The sequence below is a fragment of the Eurosta solidaginis genome, chromosome 4 (assembly GCF_040869045.1).
Source record: "Eurosta solidaginis isolate ZX-2024a chromosome 4, ASM4086904v1, whole genome shotgun sequence".
Lineage (NCBI taxonomy): Eukaryota > Metazoa > Arthropoda > Insecta > Diptera > Tephritidae > Eurosta > Eurosta solidaginis.
In genome coordinates, this window is record NC_090322.1 from 174,622,022 (window position 1) to 174,643,965 (window position 21,944).

Genomic DNA, 21,944 nt, shown 5'->3' on the forward strand with positions numbered 1-21,944 from the left:
TCTCAAATCAAGACGACATAAATTTAGCTCCAATGCAATAACAACATGCCGCCTTCCTGAGGTGGTAATGCAAGAAATTAAATGGACAATGAGACGGTCCAATGCAAGATTGGTTTTGTTGAGATGAAAAAAAGCAAGTTTTAATATACCGAAAAAATGCCTGTCGCGAAAATTACAGGGCTTTTGCAATTATATATGTATATACATATATGTTTAGGTGCAACGAAAAAACATAGGGTTACATACATATATATGTACATATAAAGTAATTACAATTTTGAAACTAATGCATTAAATTCATTTAAATATTCAATTACACCTCCGTTATAATTTTGCAAGAAAAAATCTTCGGTACATATCTATTTAAAAAATGGCACTGAATTCTTCACTTTAATTCATAAATGATTAACAAAATTGATGGGTATCTACATATGTACATACATACCAAAAATATAATGGTACAATCGTCAAATTGTTGTTAAACACTTTCATTGTAATTTTAACTATAGTTTTCACTGAAAAATTATATTTAGCTATTATTATTCGATTATAATCCACGAAAATTCACATCCGAACGTTAGAAGCATAAAATAAAACTGAAACGTTTGTTCGCATATCTGCTACGTGTGTATACTGAAATCCAGTCCTCTTCTACTTTACTATATTTTTCAGTCCACTCACTCGCACAACACTACCACCACTTTGTCTTTTTACTACAGCCAGTGTGAACGCGTATTCGTGAAACGAAATACACAAAAATCTAAACTTTAAAGCGGAATGTAATAAATACGGAGAACAAATGAAAGAGAAGTTAAGTGAACACGTACACAAACCAAATGCAAGCGCAACACATACCAGAACGCGAACCAGGTAAACGTGCAAACCAGCGAAAACATCGAAAGCAAGCAAAATCTACATCAGCGATCATAAAACCGGTAGCCCTCTTATTAACATGCCAAGCTAATATAAACGCACGCAAGTCATTTTCTGTCAAAAATGTCTCATGCACATACAACTTGTATGAGAGCAACCGAAATTGAAATTGCTGACTGAAAAGCTAACTCAAATTCCATTTTTGTTCCGCGTGACATTTTGGTTTGACGTTTGCATACATGTTTTACATTGTCGCAACGCGTGCTTATTTCGGTTGGGGCAAAAAAAGCCGTTTAAGTACGTGCGTTGAAAAACCGCAGTGCGTTTTTATTAGGTTGGCATGTAACAACCGGCGTTTTTTGCCCTAACCGAAATAAGCATGCGTTGTGACAACCCTGCAAAAATTGTTGGATTACGTGTTCCATTTTCTTCATGTTGGAGTACTCTAACAATACTCCTTTGCAATGCGTTTGCGGACCACCATCAGTCGATCATTGCTCGTTTTTTAACGACCGTGATCACGACACGATGACGATCGAACAGAGTTGCCAAAAGTAAAATATTGCATGCAAATAACTGATAATAAAATTTTACTAGGGCAACTCTGATAAAATGCAACCGCGCACTGGTTTTATGTGTACATACTATAGTATAGAGAAATATTAGTTTCTTTATTCACGCAAATGCTAAATAACATAAGAATATTCGTAGTATAAAATATAAAAGTTATATTGCCCCTCTTCATTTACTTTCATTTTAAATTAAATTCACTCCGATAATTCTTTCCCACACAATTCCTCTTTAGTACTTTGGTATATGATCATCTGTGAGCGCTTCATGGAGTACAACAGTGAAAGTACTTTGGAAAGTACTCTCACGTATGTACTCTATGGAAAACTCACAAACAAAGCGAGAGTGGGATCACCTACTCCTCTCCTAGGACATCGCAATGGTAATTGGAGCACATTTTTTGTATGAATACAGATTAGTTTTGGAACACTCCTATACTCCAAAAGGAGTATTCCTTACATTATTTATGGAGTACTCGCGTTTTTTGAAGGAAAGTAAGGCATGTGGGCAAACGTCAAATCTAAATGTCACGCAGAACAAAAATTGGAAATCGAGTTAGGTTTTCACGCAGCAAATTCAATTTCGGTTGCTCTCATACAAGTTGTATGTGCATGAGACATTTTTGACAGAAAATGAATTGCGTGCGTTTATATTAGGTTGGCATGTAAGGCGCAACGGGCTTAATGATTGCAGCAAGCCCAAAAATGAAAAGTATGCCTAAAAACGTAAGTGATCAAAACAAGAAAAGAAAAATTGTCACTGTTTTTTAAAAAAATCCCACAGTTGAAGTAGAAAGCTGGGGCAGGGGGTGAAATTTTCTTTTGTTCACATACTCAGAGGCTCCTAACACCCAAGTAAGGCGGAAAAGGATTGGGATAACCTCGAAAGTTTTATGGCATATTAAATTGTTTCTTACGTCTTTGGTACTTTTGTTATTCTAACGTATTAACTCAACAAGTTTAGAACGAAACGACCAACTCTAATACATATAACTGTTGTTTAATTTAGTACTGAAAAACTAGGCACAACTTTCGTCGAATATGTATATGTCATACTCCTATATTGCTAGGAAAATATGCTCGCAATGAGTTTTGAATTCGAATTCAAAAAAAAGACAGCCTAAAAAATTTTTGTGATTGTGTGAAATTTAAATTTTGGTACATTTGATTATTGAACACAAAAACAAAAACATTTAAAATGTACCCACCCTGTAGTAGTGAAGTATTAGATACATGTTTTGTTACAAATATGTACTTGCCTATGGAAATAGTAGAAAATAAACTATTCAAAATATTTAACGAGGATTTCGAAATGTACATTTATGATAAAAATTATAGGTATACACATGATTCAATAACATGGGTAACCTTTTATAAATTAATTTTGCAAATGAAAATAAATTCCCCCTATTGCGAGTGTCGATTGCAGTAGATATGCAAGATACAAATTATTTTATATACAACAAAAGTTAAAAAAAATATCAAAATATGTTTGGTATTAGATAACTGTTTATTACGGTCCAAAGATTTGGCAATTAATTTGCATGGTAACAAAATTAAATGGAAAAGATGAAATCGACAAATAGTTTATTCTATTCCGATAGACATTCACAAGTTCAAAAATATCAGGAGGGGTATCATAAGACGCGCTTTGGGTCCATGATCGCAAATACAAAAACAGAAATTAAAAATTTAGCTTGGGACGTGTATTAGGAGTTTCACGTTTTCATATAGAACTTCTAAAATTATTAATATCACCAAATAAAGTTTATATTTATTTGTAATATATTACCTGTGTTTTTTTTACATCTATAGACGTTTACGCTTAAACTTTATATGGACTGCTAAACGTCCAACTTTAAATACACCTCTGAAATTGCTGCGCATAAAGTTTGTACTACTAAATTCCAATACGCATTGTACTCAGATGTTACTGAAATATGTGTCTGTTTCCACTCTACACTAATTCTATGTTTTCTATGCGTGTTCACTATTCATCGCAACTTATTCAGCTATATGTTATACATTATGGCCACCAGAGGTTTGTGTCTCCGATTTTAAGTACACCCTGTTCTGTAGCTAGTTACTTAACCACTGCCGCTAGATGGGTCTCCTAAGCATTATCTAAGCGAGGATAAGCCATATATGTAATACTCCTATATATCTAATAGCAAATGCTCGCAATGTGTTTTGAATTCGAAATCAAAACAAGACAGCCTATAAAATTTTTATGATTGTAGCAGCATAAGTGTGACAAGAAAAAATTAAATTGAGGTAGGTACATTCGATTATCGAATACAAAAACAAAAACAAAAACTTCTAAACAGTAATATATCGGCACTCTGATGTTTGGGAATGTACCTAGCCTTTTGTAGGAATATAGGAGTATTACACATATGGGATAAGCGCTTTTTTTACGCGCAAACGTAAACGTATACGCGGGTAAAAAAAACCGGCTATTGTAATGCTTAAAGCTGTTTGAATCTATTATTTTGTTCGTAAGTGTATATATCTCAAAATACCTGACTAGTTAACTAAAACTGAGTTACTTTTCGGAATACCGTAAAATAGTAATTAATTTTTCCAGCTATTTACAATTTATTTCTGTAGGAATTTTTTAAATTTGATTAAAATGTGAAATGGGTATTTCATTATTTCACATTGACAATGGCAGAGCCCAGAAAGAGAAAACATGCGCGCACAACTTTATATTTTGTATGTACATTCGCATACAAACAAAGCACAAGCATATAAGGAGGCGCTAAAATGAAATGAACAAAACATCATAATTATAATTTGTCTTCTGTGTCTTTACACTTTTCGCATTTTTGCCTACTTTGGTTTTGACAAAAAGTTCCTTAATGTTTACGCTACTTTCCTTGCTACTGGATTGGGGTTTTTTACGAGTTTCGATGAGCATAGTGTACAAGTACAAGTGTGTTGACTTATCTGTCAAGCATTCTGACAGGCACTCGCTGGATTCGGAATGACAGCGAATTCAAAATGGATACCATTACCGAATGCTCCGAATGATTGAAAAATTGAAAAAGTCCATACGATTGGTAGTCAAAAATGTTGTCGTTAAGACCAAAAATGCGACTCTAGACCTGAGATTTCCATCAGGTGAGCGAGGCTGTTTGTAGTTTTGACGTTTATCGCTTAGTGAACACACTTGGTATAGGTACACTATGTCGATGAGTTTATTGACAACGCCATACACACGTATACCGTCGGCGAAAAGTACGCGGAAAAATAATAGAGCTCGGCTAGTGGAAGCCGTGGTCAGGCATTATCAATAGAGGAGGGTTGAAGCGTTGTATTGCAACATGCCCAAACATCGTCTACGCTGATGAGACGATTAATTACTTATTTAATTCCCGACATTTTAGGAGCATACTTGATAGATAGCTTTTTTATGAAATCGTACTCTTATAGCGGCATTAGAATAACTTTTCTTAAGTTCATGAGTTTTGATGGAACATCGCTACAATCGTACTTCTTTTAATTTTCCCTACAAATAGGCTGAATGGGACCTACATGTCTTACGCCGACTCCGAACAGGCAAGGCAGATGAATTTTCACTGAGAAATTTTTCATGGCAGAAATACACCGAGTGTTCGCCAAATCACTTCCGGGGGCTACACCGATTAGAAAAACTTGTTTGTAAATTTTTGATGTTTAAAGTACCAGAGTTGGAAAAATTTTAAGTTGAAGATAGCCAACTTTTGCATGTCAGAAGGCGTAAGGATCGCGCAATGTGCCGTTCTCTGTGCAAATATGCGCAATCTACTCAACTTTCAACAATGCACGATGCTGCATCAAAAGCCTTATGTGACGGAGCTATTAAGTACTAAGCAAAATCGAACTTATATTTTTGTTCCAATTAGTCAAAAATGGGAATACCGTGTGTGGATACAAAAATACCAGTGAGAGCTAGCAAGTGAGATGTAAGGCAAGAAATTGATAAGCAGCTGTTCAGTGAGCTAGAAAGTGTAAAACAGTAAACAAAAAAAAAAAAAAATGCACCCAAAAGCAAAACAAAATATTTAAATTTCAACAATTGGCACAAAAATTATTAAAATTAAAAGCCAAACAACAAAATTCAGGTTTAATTTTCATATGTTAGAACCTAGAAAAAAAAGTGAGATACCTCGATAAAATTCATGTACACATATGTGTGTACGTGATGTCAAACAGGCCCAGAAAATTATTTTTAAATTTACCATTAACCATACTGTCCCAAATTTTATAACGGATTTCAAAAGCAATGGTTCAAACCATGTATGTAAAGAAAAAGTTTGGTAATAGTCTAGTTGAGGGGTCGACTGCTAATACGCTACCAAAAATATCGAGAGAGGTATCAAACGACGCGTCTTGACATCAGTATTAATAATCCGAAGGCGGAAAATAAAAATATTAACGCGTTCAAAAGATATTAACGAAAAACCGAAAAAAGACCCGCGGGTACCTCCGAAACCGGGGGTCGGATCCATAGTATTTTTGCGCAGAACACTTTTCTGCGTTGGCGGCCTTCGGCCGCGATTATAAAAAATAACCCTGGGCTACGCCATGCCAAGTCCGGGTGTGTGGTATAACCGTGGCTACCGCCACGGTGATGCACAATTTTGTTTGGGGGTACAAACACAACAACAACCACATGGAAATCGCCAACTTCAAATGCAAATATCTCCGGACAGAGATAAAATTTTTCTTTTCCGCCATCGGATTATTGTTCTCGAGATTAATACGCGTCGTTTGACACCTCTCTCGATATTTTTGGTAGCGTATTAGCAGTCGACCCCTCAACTAGACTATTACCAAAAGTTTTTTGGATCGTTTTTGAATTAAAAACAATATTTCTATGGAAGGTAATACTATACGACCGCATGACACTACTAATACGCGTCCAAAAATTTTAACTCGTTCAAAAGATATTAACGAAAAACCGAAAAGACCCGCAGGTCCCTCCGAAACCGGGGGTGAAATCCATAGTATTTTTGTGCAGAACACCTTTCTGCGTTGGCGGCCTTTGGCCGCGCTTAAAAAAAATAACCCTGGGCTACGTCATACCAAGTCCGGGTGTGTGGTATCTGCGTACACAATTTTTTTTGTGGGTATAATTACAACAACCTCATGCATATCGCCAACTTCAACTGCAAATATCTCCGGACACAGATACAATTTTTATTTTCCGGTTTCGGATTATTGTTGTCGAGATCAATACGCGTCTTTTAACACCTCTATATTTTTAGACGCGTATTAGCAGTGTCATGCTGTCGTATAAAATTACCCTATGGAATAAGTATTGACTATGGCGATGGCCACATGAACATATTTTAATAGAATTCTTCACACCAACTTATGTATGTATGTAGGTTTTTTGTAGAGAATGTTATTGTTGAACACAAGTATACATACCCTTATATAAATTTCGAACAAATATTTGTTAAAATATAGGTTAAACATAATTTATTTATTCAAAGTTTCACTCTATATATTTGCTAAACATAATCATATAACAAATGTATATAGCGATTTCTTTGCCATTATTTCTTCCAGTTAATATAACTTTAAAAATATATATTTACTCAACGTAATATTAATATTAATCGGATATTATTCACTTATGGAGTTAATTATGTATGCGTCGTCAACAATCAAGTTTCACTTTCAGAATTTTAAGATTCTGTTTATTTGCGCTTAAAAATATGCCAAAGCAATCCACTTTTACAAAACCGTCCGCCAATATCAGCATTAACTCAAGCAATGTATACACAAATTTTCGCTACGAGCCAATGCGGTTATGAAAATCTTGTTGATTGAAACGTAAAATAAAAGCGAAACTATGAAATGCCGCAAAAACGAATTTTATGTTATTGCCTTATTCTTCTGTTTGTTTTATCAACACCGCTTACACCCTAATTCTTCAAAAGCTATGTATATACATACATATCTACATAGTATGTTGTTAGCGCTACTTTAACACAAATAATTTTAAATGTGTTTCTTGATGTGATAACACCTTTTCCAAGACTGGTAACCATTGTTTACTATATAGTTTGGCAGCTTAAATAGAGGTTATGTTGCGAATAGAGTGGAAGACAGTTAGGCAGTCGAATGTCTTATAATGAAGGAATGGTGTTCGGAGTTTTTTCAAAGTTAAAAAAAATGATAAAAGGGGGGATATTTAGAATAAGGTGCCACGATTTTCCAACTTTTCTTTTTTTCGAGGGGTGGCGGGGGTCCTAAAAATCACAAAATTATCATCCGCAACTTTAGGAAACTCTTAGTTTATGAAATATAAGCCTTTTAATTTCCAAATTTAGTAAAATTTCAACTTAAGTCCTGCACTTAAAATTCGGGTCGCACATGTCGATAGCGATATCAAAAGACGCGTAATTCAGGCATGCTTAACCAACGAAACGATATCATTTCGTTACGATAATCAACGTTAATAAACGAAACGAAGTCATTTCGTTTCGTTTATTAACGTTAAGATCGTCAAATTAACGAAATGATTTCGTTTCGTTTTCTGCCATATCAAAACGAAATCAAATCGTTTATGTTGATTATTAATTTCAAACTATGCTGGCAAAGCTGATTGATGGCGGAGTCATTAAAGGTGAAAGCATTAGCCAAGCTGATTGCAACTTTTCTCATGAATTTTGACAGTACGAACATTTCTCAAAGTATTTTTGACATTACCACCAACGAATTACACAAACAAATTACATAGAGTTTGTGTGTGTATGTGCGCTCGTTGTTGCCACCTTACGGCTTCACCATTGCTATAGCATTGCCAGCACAATTCAAACATAAAGTATCACGTTTTTGTTAGCGTTTTTAACGTTAACGAAAGCTTTTCGTTTCAGTTAAAAACGAGATACAATTTATTTTGATAATTTCTTTATCGATAATATTTCGAAGTGTTTCAACGGAAACGGTGGAAATTTTTTGATAAACGATTAGCTTAACGTTAAGGTGCATCCCTGGCGTAATTGCGTCAAGATTCAGAATCCGAAAGCAGAAACTACATTTATTTATCTCGTTTAAAAGTTATTCGCGGAAACCCGTCGGTACTATTGTCGCTTTTTTCGTTGTTGCAATTAAACAAACGAAAACAAATGGTGGTGAATAGTGTTGCCAGCTCCGCAATAATATCTTTTTAACTTGGTAGAAGATTATAAGGTGGTGACACGTCGACATAAATGCAAACAAACATACACTATCAATGTATTTTGTTTTGTAATTCTCTGAATAATTTGAAATTAATGTATTTAATTGGAACAAGTGCAGAATACATACATTTGTCAAAAAAAAAAATAAAAAATTGGACTTTATAGAGATTTTTATGCTGATTCCAACGGTAATTCTGCGTAGAACACCTTTCTGCATAGGCGGCCTTCGGCCGGGCTTATAAAAAATAACCCTGGGCTACGCCATGCCAAGTCCGGGTGTGTGGTATAACCGTGGCTACCGCCACGGTGATGTCCTTCTGCGTAGTACACCCTTCTGCGCAGCACCCCAAATAATATTAGACTACAATTATTAAAAGTGTTTTACAAAAACAAAATACATTAATAGTGTATGTTTGTTTGCATTTATGTCGACGTGCCACCACCTTATATGTTCTACCAAGCTAAAAAGATATTGTTGCGGAGCTGGCAACACTGTTCACCACCGTTGTTGTTGTTATTGTTGTTGTAGCGATAAGGTTGCTCCCCGAAGGCTTTGGGGAGTGTTATCGATGTGATGGTCCTTTGCCGGATACAGATCCGGTACGCTCCGGTACCACAGCACCATTAAGGTGCTAGCCCGACCATCTCGGGAACAATTTATGTGGCCACATTAAACCTTCAGGCCATCCCCTCCCTTCCCACCCCCAAGTTCCATGAGGAGCATGTAATTTGCAATTGGAACAACGAAAAAAGCGAAAATAGTACCGACGGGTTTTCCGCGAATAACTTTTAAATGAGATAAAAATGTAGTTTCTGCTTTCGGATTCTGAATTTTGACGCAAATACGCGTCTTTTGATACCGCTATCGACATGTGCGACCCGAATTTTAAGTGCAGGACTTAAGTTGAAATTTTACTAAATTTGGAAATTAAAAAGCTTATATTTCATAAACTAAGAGTTTCCTAGAGTTGCGGATGATAATTTTGTGATTTTTAGGACCTCCTCTACCCCTACAAATCAGCAAAAGTTTGAAAATCGTGGCACCTTATATAAAATCCAACCCTTCGTAAGGATTATCTCACTTTAAAATTTGAGTTAAATAATCTAAAGTTTTTTTGAAACTGAGTCAAGAACTGTGCGTTAGTTGCGCTACTTGGTAAAATTTACAATGCTGGTAACTGGATCTAATATTTTTTCTCAATGTAAATCACGTTAATTTTACAAGATTTACAAGAACTGGGCCAATTTGAATATACATACCTTTTTTTTTTTTTGGTTTTCAATTTGTATGATCGAGCAGTCCACTCATATGGTCAGGGTAGTCAAAACAGTATGAATTGCCAGATGTTAGAATATAATTAATGTATCTTTTAGTTTCACCAGTTAAGTGATGCATGTGTATGTATTCTTATTTTAAAACTCTGTTGGTGTTTGTCCAATGTCAATTTATTGTTGTATGAAGAAGATTTTCATCATATTAGATTTTATATAAATTTTTTAAATTAAAATTTGCTTATATTTTTTTCCCATCATGTAATTATGTAAATATATTGTTAAGTGAAATTATATGGCCTAGCAGTTCACCCATATGGCCAGGGTAATCAAAACAGTATGAGCTGCCAAAATTTTTTTGGTATTTTTCCAATGTAAATTTATTGTTGTAATCAAGAATTTTCATCATATTAGATTTTTTACAAAAAAATTAAAATTTGTTTATATTTTTTTTTCCATCCAAATAGTGCCATGTGGTGACTTGCTTTCTTTATGTAGATTATTAATTTTTTAATTGTAAAGTTGTAATCCCAATTGTAGAAATTTGCTTAATTGTGAAGTTTTTATTGCAGAGATAAAATTATGTATATATGCCAACTTATATGTATTTTAAAATAATAACCAAAAACTTTTTAAGTATTTATAAATTGAATTTTTATAATTTCAAGAATTTAAGTTTTAATATGTTTTGTTTGTACGATAAAAGACCGTATTGTGTTAATTATAAAATGCTGAATATATTTATTTTAGATTTTGTATTAAATGTTGAGTAGAACTAATTACGCAATTACTTTTTATTTTTACAGTTTCTTAACTCCGTGATGTCATGCAAATTAATTTTTATATGTATTTATATTGAATTAATTTCACAATATTATTAATATCGTCTCATTTTGTTTAATTGTATCATTAGTACTTTATTTATTTCATTTTTATTATTGAAATGGTTCATTTATGTTTTATGTAAAAAGTCCCACCGTAATTTTGATTGTACCGTTTTGTAGCTCCATTATATCATACGACTATGATAATAGTTTTCCCAAGGCAGTCGGTTCTATGTACCGGAGCGACTCGGGATTTTTCCCGACCAAGGACTGTCATTTCAGTGTGACCCCATCTAATTTGTTTCGTCCCTCCCACAAATTGTCATCCTCCCAGCAGCTCCTTGCAGCAGGACTGCTCCATATTCTCTTACTCCGGGAAGGCATCAAATCCAATCCGGGTCCTTCTCCTGACCCCGGTCCTGAGAAATGGTTTTGCTGCATCTGCCGGAAAAGAATCTTTTTAGGACGGTCATACTCTGTTCAGTGTGTCTCGTGCAAGGGATGGTTGCATCGGACAGGTTGTTCTGGGCTTGATCCCAAAACCCGACGTCCACGTAACTTTTATAAATCTTTTGTGGCTCCTTGCTGTTCACGCCCAAGGGCGTCCCGTAGTCTACGTCTAAGCGCCCCCCACCCCACTACCTTCCAGCAGCCCCGTCAGCAAGCCACAACAAGTACCCGCTGCTGCTCGCGCCCCACGGCGCCAACAACTCAAACAGCTGCTACAACTCATAACTACAATCTTCGTAGTAGAGTCGGAAGCAATGCTGAGCAACAGCCCCTGCCCCCGTCTTCTCTCCCCCCCCCCCCCCCTCTTTTCCGGCAGCAATCGTGTAGGTCAGGGAAACAGACTCTTAGTCCCTACCTCCGTTTGCACCGTTTGCCAGCACAGAATATATATGTTTGCGACATCCGCCCAATGCAGTTCCTGCCTCGGGTGGTGCCACTTTCCTAGATGTTCTGGTCTCCGCGACGGCAACCCCCCGACGGGTTTCATCGCGCCATGTTGCCAGGTCGCAAACCCAAATCATCCGGATACCTCAATGCTTGCCCAAGGACGCCCAGCCCTAGGGCCACAACAGCAATTGCGTCCTGGCCTTCCCCAACCCAGGCGTAGTCACCCGTCACTTACCCCCAGAGTGGCGACGACTCCCCTTATGCACTTCAGAATTCTGCAGTTAAACTGTAATGGACTAACTGGGAAGATTACGGAGATAGTCGATTTCATGAAGCGGCACAACATCCGCATTGCTGCGATTCAAGAGACTAAACTCACAGCAAGATCTGCATTGCAGACCTGCTCTGGGTATAACGTCCACAGGAAAGACCGCGAGAGCGAAAATGGAGGCGGTCTCGCGTTTATCATACACCACTCTGTGCAATATTATATATTTGATCCTGGCATCGACCGCAGGGACAATGTCTTAGAACGTCAGGGCCTATCTGTCCGGTCAGGCGATGCAAACCTAGAAATCATCAACATCTACATCCCTCCTGCCACCTGTTGCCCCAGTGGATACCGCCCTAATATCAGAGCCTTACTCACTGGCAACAATCGCATTATCTTAGGCGATTTTAATGCCCATCATGATCTATGGCATTCAAACTTGCGGGCGGACAGTAGGGGTGAGATGTTGGCGGATCAAATAGAAGAAACGACGTTCTGCACAATAAACGGAGACGACCCCACACGTATGGTAGGAAGCTGTCACAGTTCGCCAGATATCTCAATCGTGAGCGCAGAACTCGTAAACTGCGTCAACTGCGGCAGCCGATGGTAACATTGGCATCCGACCACCTGCCCATACTTATTTCGCTTGAGCGTACCGCCGACTTCATCGTCACTGAAAAACGCACTTTCATAAACTTCAAAAAAGGAAAGTGGGAAGAATATAAATCCTTTACAGACAGCCGCCTAGCTGCCCTCCCTATCCCGACTGATGCCCGCCAAGGGGAGCGTGCCTTCCGTAAGGTCATTAAATCCGCCTCGGCACATTTCATTCCCACCGGGAGAATTCCCGAAATCCGGCCCCACTTCCCGGCGGAGGCCGCAAACTTAGCGAGAGAACGTGACCTTATAAGACAGCTTGATCCAGGCGACCCCCAAATAAGGGATATAAACCAACGCATCAGATTGCTTGTGGATGAACACAAGCGGGCGAAATGGGAGGAGCACCTAAGAGGTTGTAACCTCTCTACCGGTGTGGGTAAACTTTGGTCCACCGTAAAGTCCCTATCGAATCCGACTAAGCACAAAGACAAAGTTTCCATCGCCTTTGGCGACAAAGTGCTGTCGGACGCGAAAAAATGCGCGAGCTCTTTCTGCCGACAATATATAATGCATCCTACGGTCGACAAAGATAGACGGAGAGCCAATAGACGCGCACATAAACACAAATTCAGCGCGTCACCAATCACCATCACCGCTAAAGAGGTTGAGGACGCCATTGGTCGTGCTAAACCATCCAAAGCAGTGGGCCCAGACGGCATAGCCATGCCGATGCTTAAAAACCTAGGGAAAGAGGGTTTCAAATATTTAGCGCATGTCTTCAATCTGTCTCTTTCCACCTTTGTCATACCTGAGCAATGGAAAATGGCCAAGGTGGTCCCGCTACTAAAGCCTGGGAAACCAGCTAACATAGGTGAGTCGTATCGTCCGATATCTCTCCTATCGCCAGTGGCAAAGACGCTTGAAGCCATCTTGCTCCCTTATTTCTAAGCAAATTTGCAGCTAGCCCCTCATCAGCATGGCTTCAGAAAACTCCATAGCACTACTAAATGCCATTAGCACCCAGATAAATTGCGGTTTAAATCAATACCCCCACCATAGAACAGTACTCGTAGCGCTAGACCTATCAAAGGCTTTTGATACGGTCAACCATGGCTCGTTACTGCAAGACCTGGAAGGGTCTACCCTTCCCCCATGTCTTAAAAGGTGGACCGCAAATTATCTGGGTGGTCGACAGGCATCGGTGCAATTTAGAAACGAAATATCAAAACCAAGGAGAATTAAACAAGTGGTGCCACAGGGTGGTGTCCTATCCCCACTTTTGTTTAATTTCTACATATCTAAGCTACCTGCACCACCGGAAGGAGTCACAATCGTTTCCTACGCCGATGACTGCACAATAATGGCCACAGGCCCAGGCCCAAAGATCGATGCGCTATGCAATAAAATAAACGGCTACCTCCCTGATCTCTCCAGTTTTTTCGCCTCGCGAAACCTGGCATTATCACCAACTAAATCTTCCGCGACCTTATTTACAACATGGACGCCCCAAATGTCGACCATTTTGAACATCCACGTCGATGGGTGTGACGTTTGATCAGGATCTACATTTTGGTGAGCACGCAACCGCAATTGTTCCGAGAATTCAGAGCCGTAACAAAATCCTCAAATCCCTCGCTGGCAGTACTTGGGGAAAAGATAAAGAAACGCTCATGACTACATACAAAGCAATTAGCCAGCCGATTACGTGCTACGCGTCACCCATATGGTCGCCAAGCCTAAAAACCACCCACTGGAAGAAACTACAGGCCTGCCAAAATACTGCTCTCAGAATCGCCACGGGCTGTCTTCTTATGTCCCCAGAACACCATCTGCATAATGAGGCGAGAATACTCCCCATCAGAGAGAGAAATGAGATGCTGACCAAACAGTTCCTGTTGAATACCCAGAAACCTGGGCATCCCAACAGACATCTGATTGATGAACCAGCACCGCCTAGGGGCTTAAGGAGCCATCTCCGTAAGCATTTTGAGGAAATACGGCACCTGAGAACCCAGCCGTATGAAGTGAAAAAACACAAGCAGGTCCTTGGTGAACTCCATAAACAGGCGTCGGACCTTTATGCCGGGAATTGCCCGGTGAATCCAGTACTTAACGAAAATTATCCAAAACTTGCGGAAGAGGAACGCATACTCCCCAGGGAAACGCGTGTCACTCTTGCTCAACTTCGTTCTGGATAACGTAACAGGTTAAACTCTTACCTATCCAGAATCAACCCCGACATACAAAATGTATGCCCCGCTTGCAATGTGTCCCCACATGACACCAACCATCTCTTTAATTGTAATGTGGAACCAACGCCTCTAACACCCCTTTCCTTATGGTCCACCCCTGTTGAAACGGCAAGTTTCCTTGGACTCCCGTTAGAGGATATTGATGACAATTTGTAATCGGTCGCGGCTATTAGATGGGGCGAGCATTGCTACAACAACAACAATAACTATGATAATAGATTTTAGGTAAATTAAAATTTTAATATTGCACATTATTAAAATTTATATTTTTATAAACGAAAGTTTATTTAATTAGATAAACATAATTTTTAAGTTTCACGTTTTTTTTTTAAACAAAACACATTTTACTACATTAAAACGAAAATGTACAACACGAACATTTAACAAAATTGATGTTGCTGCTTCAGCACTACTTTTGCGAGTGATTCATACCTTCATAATTTGAAATACCGTCCCGTTTCTGTGTTAACTACGTAACTACGCCTTCGAAATTAAGCCTGTAAGCATTTCTCGGGCTCTTGAAGAAAACCTCACGTCTTACGATCAGTGTTGCCAGGAAAAAAATCTTTGGGGCTAGCTGTGTTTGCTTTTAATTAAACTCATGTTGTGTAAGGAGCAAACATTTTTTAAAAGGGCCAAAAAAAAGGGCTAGGAGCTAAACGCAAAAAAAAGAGCTAAATCTGGCTCCAAAAGCACCAAAATGGCAACACTGCTTACGATCCTGATCGAAACTCGTTTTTTCAATCGCAATAGCTCTGAGCTGTATTTTTCCTTTCCATTTCCATATCAAACAAAAATTGTTTTTCGCCTTCGGATTATTGACACTGAGGTCAAAACACGTCTTTTGACACCTCTCCCAATATTTTTGGACGCGTATAAGCATTTGACTGCTGTTCTTTTCTTACCACATATATTTTATGGATAATAGGTCATATGCATACAACTGGTAAACCCTAAGCAATCACTTGAAATTTCAATATAGATTTTAGGTGATTACTATCAGAACAAGTAAGAACATTACATACTCAGTTGAGAGCTATGGTGACAACATAAGGGAAAATAACCATGTAGGAAAATGAACCGAGGGTAACCCTGGAATGTGTTTGTATGACATGTGTATCAAATGAAAGGCATTAAAGAGTATTTTATGAGGGAGAGGGCCATAGTTCTATAGGTGGACGCCATTTAGGGATATCGCCATAAAGGTGGACCAGGGCTGACTCTAGAATTTGTTTGTACGATATGGGTATCAAATGAAAGGTATTAATGAGTATTTTAAAAGGGCGTGGGGCAAAGTTATATAGATGGACGCCTTTTACAGATATCGCCATAAAGGTGGACCAGGGGTGACCCTAGAATTTGTTTGTACGATATGGGTATCAAATAAAAGGGGTTAATGAGTTTTTTAAAAGGGAGTGGGCCTTAGTTCTATAGGTGGACGCCTTTTCGAGATATCGCCATAAAGGTGGACCAGGGGTGACTCTAGAATGCGTTTGTACAATATGGGTATCAAACGAAAGGTGTTAATGAGTATTTTAAAAGGGAGTGGACCTTAGTTCTATAGGTGGACGCCTTTTCGAGATAGTGTCATAAAGGTGGACCAGGGGTGACTCCAGAATGTGTTTGTACGATATGGGTATCAAATTAAAGGTATTAGTGAGGGTTTTGAAAGGGAGTGGTGGTAGTTGTATATGTGAAAGCGTTTTCCAGATATCGACCAAAATGTGGACCAGGGTTACCCAGAACATCATCTGTCGGAGACCGCTCATTTATTTATATATTTAATACCACGAACAGTATTCCTGCCAAGATTTCAAGGGTTTTTTATTTCGCCCTGCAGAACTTTTTCATTTTCTTCTACTTAATATTGTTACGAATATTAGCAACACTAAGGGGTACTGTCATCTCTAAGCCGATGCTAAGAGTGACTTGTATGCACATCCATAAATCAATCATTATGTATCTACATAAACGAATCAATCATTATGTCTACACATATGTACGTACACGCAGCGGAGAAGAGATGCACAAACACATGCAGATATCTTATCTGAGATGCTCCCAAAGGTATGCAATTGTAATTGTGAAAGTGTCGCTCACAAATACACGCGCATATGAGAAGCTATACACGTGCATCTGTAGTTATAATTATATCCCAGCCAGCATTTTTTGAAAATTTTGATCAAAAAATATTTAAATATCATACCCCAAGATGATTAAAAACGTTCAAATTTAAAAGCATTTTCTGTTCGAAAATTAACGTATCGTCGGGAGAAAAATGTACCATAAATGTGATTATTCCTGAATAATCATTTATGATTCCTATTTCGAAACGCTTTTTATGCATATTTGATATCATTGTAAAATTGAGCTTTAATAGGTTTAGAGTAATATTTGACTGCTTTTCACAGTCATTTTATAATCATATTCGTGAACATATTTCAATCGTTTTGGTTGAGATTTTTGAATCATTTTTGAATGCCATTATAATGCATTTATTCTTCATATCTCATTCAAAATATGATACTACATAATAATCTTATTTCATAAGGGTAGAAAGCATGCGAAAGTGAGCTATTCGAACCACAGCTAACTCGCAAACAAACTTGACCGATATACACCTGCGACTACAACATCCAACATCAGCATTATCGTCTGCATCTTAAAATACGGATATGATACGGGATGTTGAAGCCGTATGTCAAGATAGTTTCACTTACCTGGGGTTCAAATAGCTCACAACCTATGTATTGTCCAATCATTATGTATTTTCTGGGAAGCTGAAGGGGAGAAATGGTTGGGGAAATCTTCCTTCACGAGCAGCATTACATTATTTTTGTCTTGAAGAATATCTTTTGCATAAATAATAAAATTTTTATATATTTTTTCTTAGCTTCATGATTGAAAAAATATGTGTATGTGAAAAAAATAAAATTTTTAATGAAAAGTAAAATTTCAACAAGTATAAAATTCATTATTCAGTCAAGAAATATATTCATAAAAGATTCAGAAAGTTGAATGAAAATGATTATAAATTTTTGATCAGCTAAAGTAAACACATTTGATTCAAATTTATTTCCAAAATGTGATTGAAAAACTATATTCAGTTTTTGATCATCAAAGGTAAATATATTTGATTATTCTTTTTGTTGGTTTTTATGAAATATTAAAATTTAGTCATTAAAGGACTTCAAAAATGATTCCAAAAAGTGATCGAAAAATGCTTTTTAGTTTTTCATCATCAAAAGTATTCATATTTGATTATTTCTTTTGTTCAATTGTATGATAACTCATTATTTAGTCAGAAAGTGTAATCAAATTGTATTGATATGTAGGGAAATTCAAAATTGATTCACCTAAATGCTGAGTGGGATGGCAGTAACTAAGTAAATTCTGGAAGCGCCTAGAAGATGCAACGAGGAAATCACAGAGTATAAAAGCACCAACAGTAGAGGCGCGAGAGTCAGTTTCGATTAAGCACGCTATATGTCGAGCAATAGAAGTGTTATTTTGAAAGTACTTGAATAAAGGCCATTTTGCATTATTAAATATTGGAGTAATTTATTCAAAAGATTAGTGATTCGAACTTAGCAGAAGGTTGCAAAAAAGAGGATTTGCAGAAAATTCGTTACAATTGGTGTCAGAAGAGGAATTTGTTGAATAAATTCCAAAGATTTCGAATACAACAAGAACATGGCAAATATAAGTGAATTGAAGATCCAGCAACTGAAGAAGGAGTAGGAGAACCGTGGATTGAATACAAGCGGCGTTAAACTCGAACTTCAGACACGGCTACGAGAGGCAATGGAAGCAGAGGGAATTAACGTGGAAGATTATGTCTTTCATCTCGATGTCGACGAAACAACAACAGAAATTGTAGAGAAAAACGAAACATCGCAGACAGTTACGAGGACAGACTTGAACACGATTTTGGCTGCAATATCTGCTCAAACATCGACAGTGTCATCTCAACTGGCAGAACAGAAGGCATATATGGCAGCACAATTGGATGAACAGAAAACACACATGGGGTCACAAATTGCAGAACAATTAAAAGAGCAAGAGGCACGCATAACATTACAACTCGAAGCACAGGAAGAGCGTATCTCAACAAAGCTGGAGGCACAGGAAACAAAAGTCTCATCGCAGGTGGAGGCTTTCAGTGAACGACAAGATAAAATGGAGGCCGAGATGGATGCTTTGAAAGATCGTATACAGGAGTTGCAACTAAATCGCCCAACAGTTTCAGCGAGTAATCCAAAGGTAAAAACACCATCCTTTGATGGTTCTGTTCCTTTCCAGGTCTTTAAGCTACAATTTGAGAAGAACGCAACTGTGAAAAACTGGAGTGCTGAAGGTAAAGTTGCTGCACTATTCGTGGCATTGAAAGGATCTGCTGCTGAAATCCTACAGACTATTCCCGATGGGGAGCGGAACAACTACGAAACATTGATGAGTGCTCTAGAGAGGCGATACGGAAGCGGATGCACCAAATAGAGTTGCAAAACCGTTACCAAAAAGCTAATGAGACTTTGCAAGAGTTTGCTTCGGATGTTGAAAGGTTGGCTCATTTGGCAAATGCGGACGCACCCGTGGAATACACCGAGAGGGTAAAAGTCCAGAGTTTTATATTGGCATACGGGACGTCGAAACGAAGCGAGCCACATACGCAAACCCAAAGCCAACATTTGCTGAAACGGTATCACATGCATTGACTCAGGAAACTGCCTCCCTATTGAGTAAACCAGCATATAAGGCTCATCGTGTGGAAGTAGAAAGACCAGAGTGGGTAGACACAATTTTGGAAGCATTGAAGTGTACGCAGCAGAAGAATAATGATGCAGTCAAATGTTTTAGGTGTGGAAAGCCAGGGCACATTGCGCGGTATTACAACACCAAGGGATTCAAGGGGTTGTGTAGCGCAATATATAGCTTCTCCAACCCAATTGTCAACCTCACCTTCGAGCGGCGAATCCCGTTTCACTAACAGACGAGGCTCTGGCGACCCCAAGCTCCTCATGGAACTTGGAGGTGGGGAGGGAGGGATGGCCTGAAGGTTTAATGTGGCCATATAAATCGTTCCCGAGATGGTCGGGCCAGCACCTTAATGGTGCTGTGTTACCGGAGCGTATCGGATCTGTATCCCACAAAGGACCATCACATCGATAACACTCCCAAAGCCTTCGGGGAGTAACTAATCGCTGCAACAACAACAACAACAACAACAACACCAACCCTAACAGTTCCAACAATGTGGGTGGTCGTAAACGCAGAGCTGAAGGAGATGAGCAAATCTCCAAGTCCACTCAATCGTTAAACTAAAGAGAGTCAGCCGCAAGGGGCGACAGCTGGCTCCCTCAATTGAATGCCCCATAATCTCTATCTCGCAAATTGGAAGGTCAAACAACCTTACTGTCGGAGGGCATGTGGATGGAAAGGAACGTTTACTGACTGTAGATACGGGTGCATCCCATTCCATCATTCGATCAGATTTAGTCAAGAAGAAGATAAGACCATTGCTTGGAGCAAGATTACGCACAGCCACGGGAGACGACACCCAGGTAATTTGAGAAGTAGCATGTGAAGTAGCAATTGGGAACGTCACGGTACTACACAATTTTATAGTGGCAGAGATTGTTGATGAAATCATAATTGGAGTGGATTTCTTAATCGACCAAGGCATCAAGATCGATATGCAAAGCAAGCAGGCATGCTTAACGAACGAAACGATATCATTTCGTTACGATAATCAACGCTAATAAACGAAACGAAGTCACTTCGTTTCGTTTATTAACGTTAAGATCGTCAAATTAACGTTAATTTGTCGTTCTTAACGTTAATAAACGAAACGAAATGACTTCGTTTCGTTTATTAACGTTGATTATCGTAACGAAATGATATCGTTTCGTTCGTTAAGCATGCCTGAAAGCAAGACGAGGCGATATAAGAACATGGATGTGCCACTTAATTTCGGCTACGAGAGAGGCTACAGCAGTAAACGAGTGCTGGTGGAAGAGAGTCAGCAAATACCACCAAAATCCGAAACAGTCATCTGGGCAAAGGTTGATGGAGATTGTGGGACAAACAAATTGTGGGTTGTAGAAGCAGCAAACACATCAGCACTGAATACACTTGTAGAAAAAACCCTGGCTATGACAAAACAAGATGGACGTATTCCGGGAAGAGTACTCAATGAGTTCAAGTCACCACTCAAACTGACCAAAGGAGATATTTTGGGAAGATGCCAAGAGACTGAAGTAGTTATTAACTGTGAACAGCTCCAGGAACACGTTTCATCTAGTAATACTGATCTTTCAAATGACATCACGGCATGGACGCAGGGGCTAGAGGAAGCCTATCAGAGTAAGGCAAAACAACTGCTCCCAAAGTAGGCGAACATATTTGAGCAGGATGGTTCCAAACCAGGCCGCACCAACGTTGTGAAATATCAAATTGACACTGGAGATGCGAGACCGATCCGTCAAGCTCCACGTAGTGTTCCACTGGCAAAACAGGACATTGTGAGTCAAATCGTACAAGAAATAAGCGACAGCGGCGTCAACGAACCATCGGCTAGACCATGGAGCTCACCTGTGGGACTTGTGAAGAAGAAGGATGGGAAAATGAAGTTTTGCGTGGACTACCGCAAGTTGCACGACGACACGAAAAAGGATAGCTACCCATTGCCAAGAATTGATGACACTCTGGACTCGCTCTCTGGTACCAAATGGTTTTCAACACTGGACTTGAAAAGTGGCTACTGGTAAGTGGAGAGGAAGGCGGAAGACAAAGAAAAAACAGCCTTCAGTGTCGGTGATGGTCTTTGGCAATTTACAGTGATGCCTTTTGGACTATGTAATGCACCAGCTACTTTTGAAAGACTCATAGATCAGGTACTGAAAGGACTACATTGGAAAACATGCTTAGTGTACCTAGACAACAGCATCGTATTGGGAAAGAACTTGAAGAACTTGGAGGAGGTTTTCCAAAGAATAGCTGGTGCTGGTCTGAAACTTAGTCCCAAAAAGTGTTCTCTGTTCAAGAAGCAAGTTAGTTACTTAGGTCATAAACTAACGACGGAGGGCATCTGCACCGCGAATGAAAAGATAGAAGCAGTGAAGGATTGGCCAAGACCACAGAATCTGCATGAATTGAGAAGTTTCTTTGGGCTGTGCACATATTACCGCCGATTTGTACCAAATTTT

General features: G+C 38.6%; 2 protein-coding genes across 10 annotated transcripts in view; one reads left to right on the forward strand and one right to left on the reverse strand.

Moving 5' to 3' along the window:
* Positions 1 to 3,172, forward strand: part of Sirt6 (sirtuin 6) — a 70,301-nt gene extending 67,129 nt beyond the window's left edge. For both annotated transcript variants that reach the window (XR_010953039.1, XR_010953038.1), the window contains exon 8: positions 673 to 3,172. The gene's annotated coding sequence lies outside the window, so the exon portion shown is untranslated. The remainder of the gene's footprint in view (positions 1 to 672) is intronic.
* LOC137250659 (uncharacterized) overlaps positions 1 to 21,944 on the reverse strand; it is a 71,160-nt gene that overhangs the window by 39,359 nt on the left and 9,857 nt on the right. The window contains exon 1 of one of the 8 annotated variants that reach the window (XM_067783850.1): positions 9,881 to 10,360. The exons of 2 other annotated variants lie outside the window; for them this stretch is intronic. The gene's annotated coding sequence lies outside the window, so the exon portion shown is untranslated. Of the gene's footprint in view, positions 1 to 445; positions 706 to 6,860; positions 7,457 to 9,880; positions 10,361 to 21,944 lie in introns of those variants that run through there. 5 more of the 8 variants (XM_067783849.1, XM_067783848.1, XM_067783847.1 and 2 more) reach the window with 5 other exon arrangements.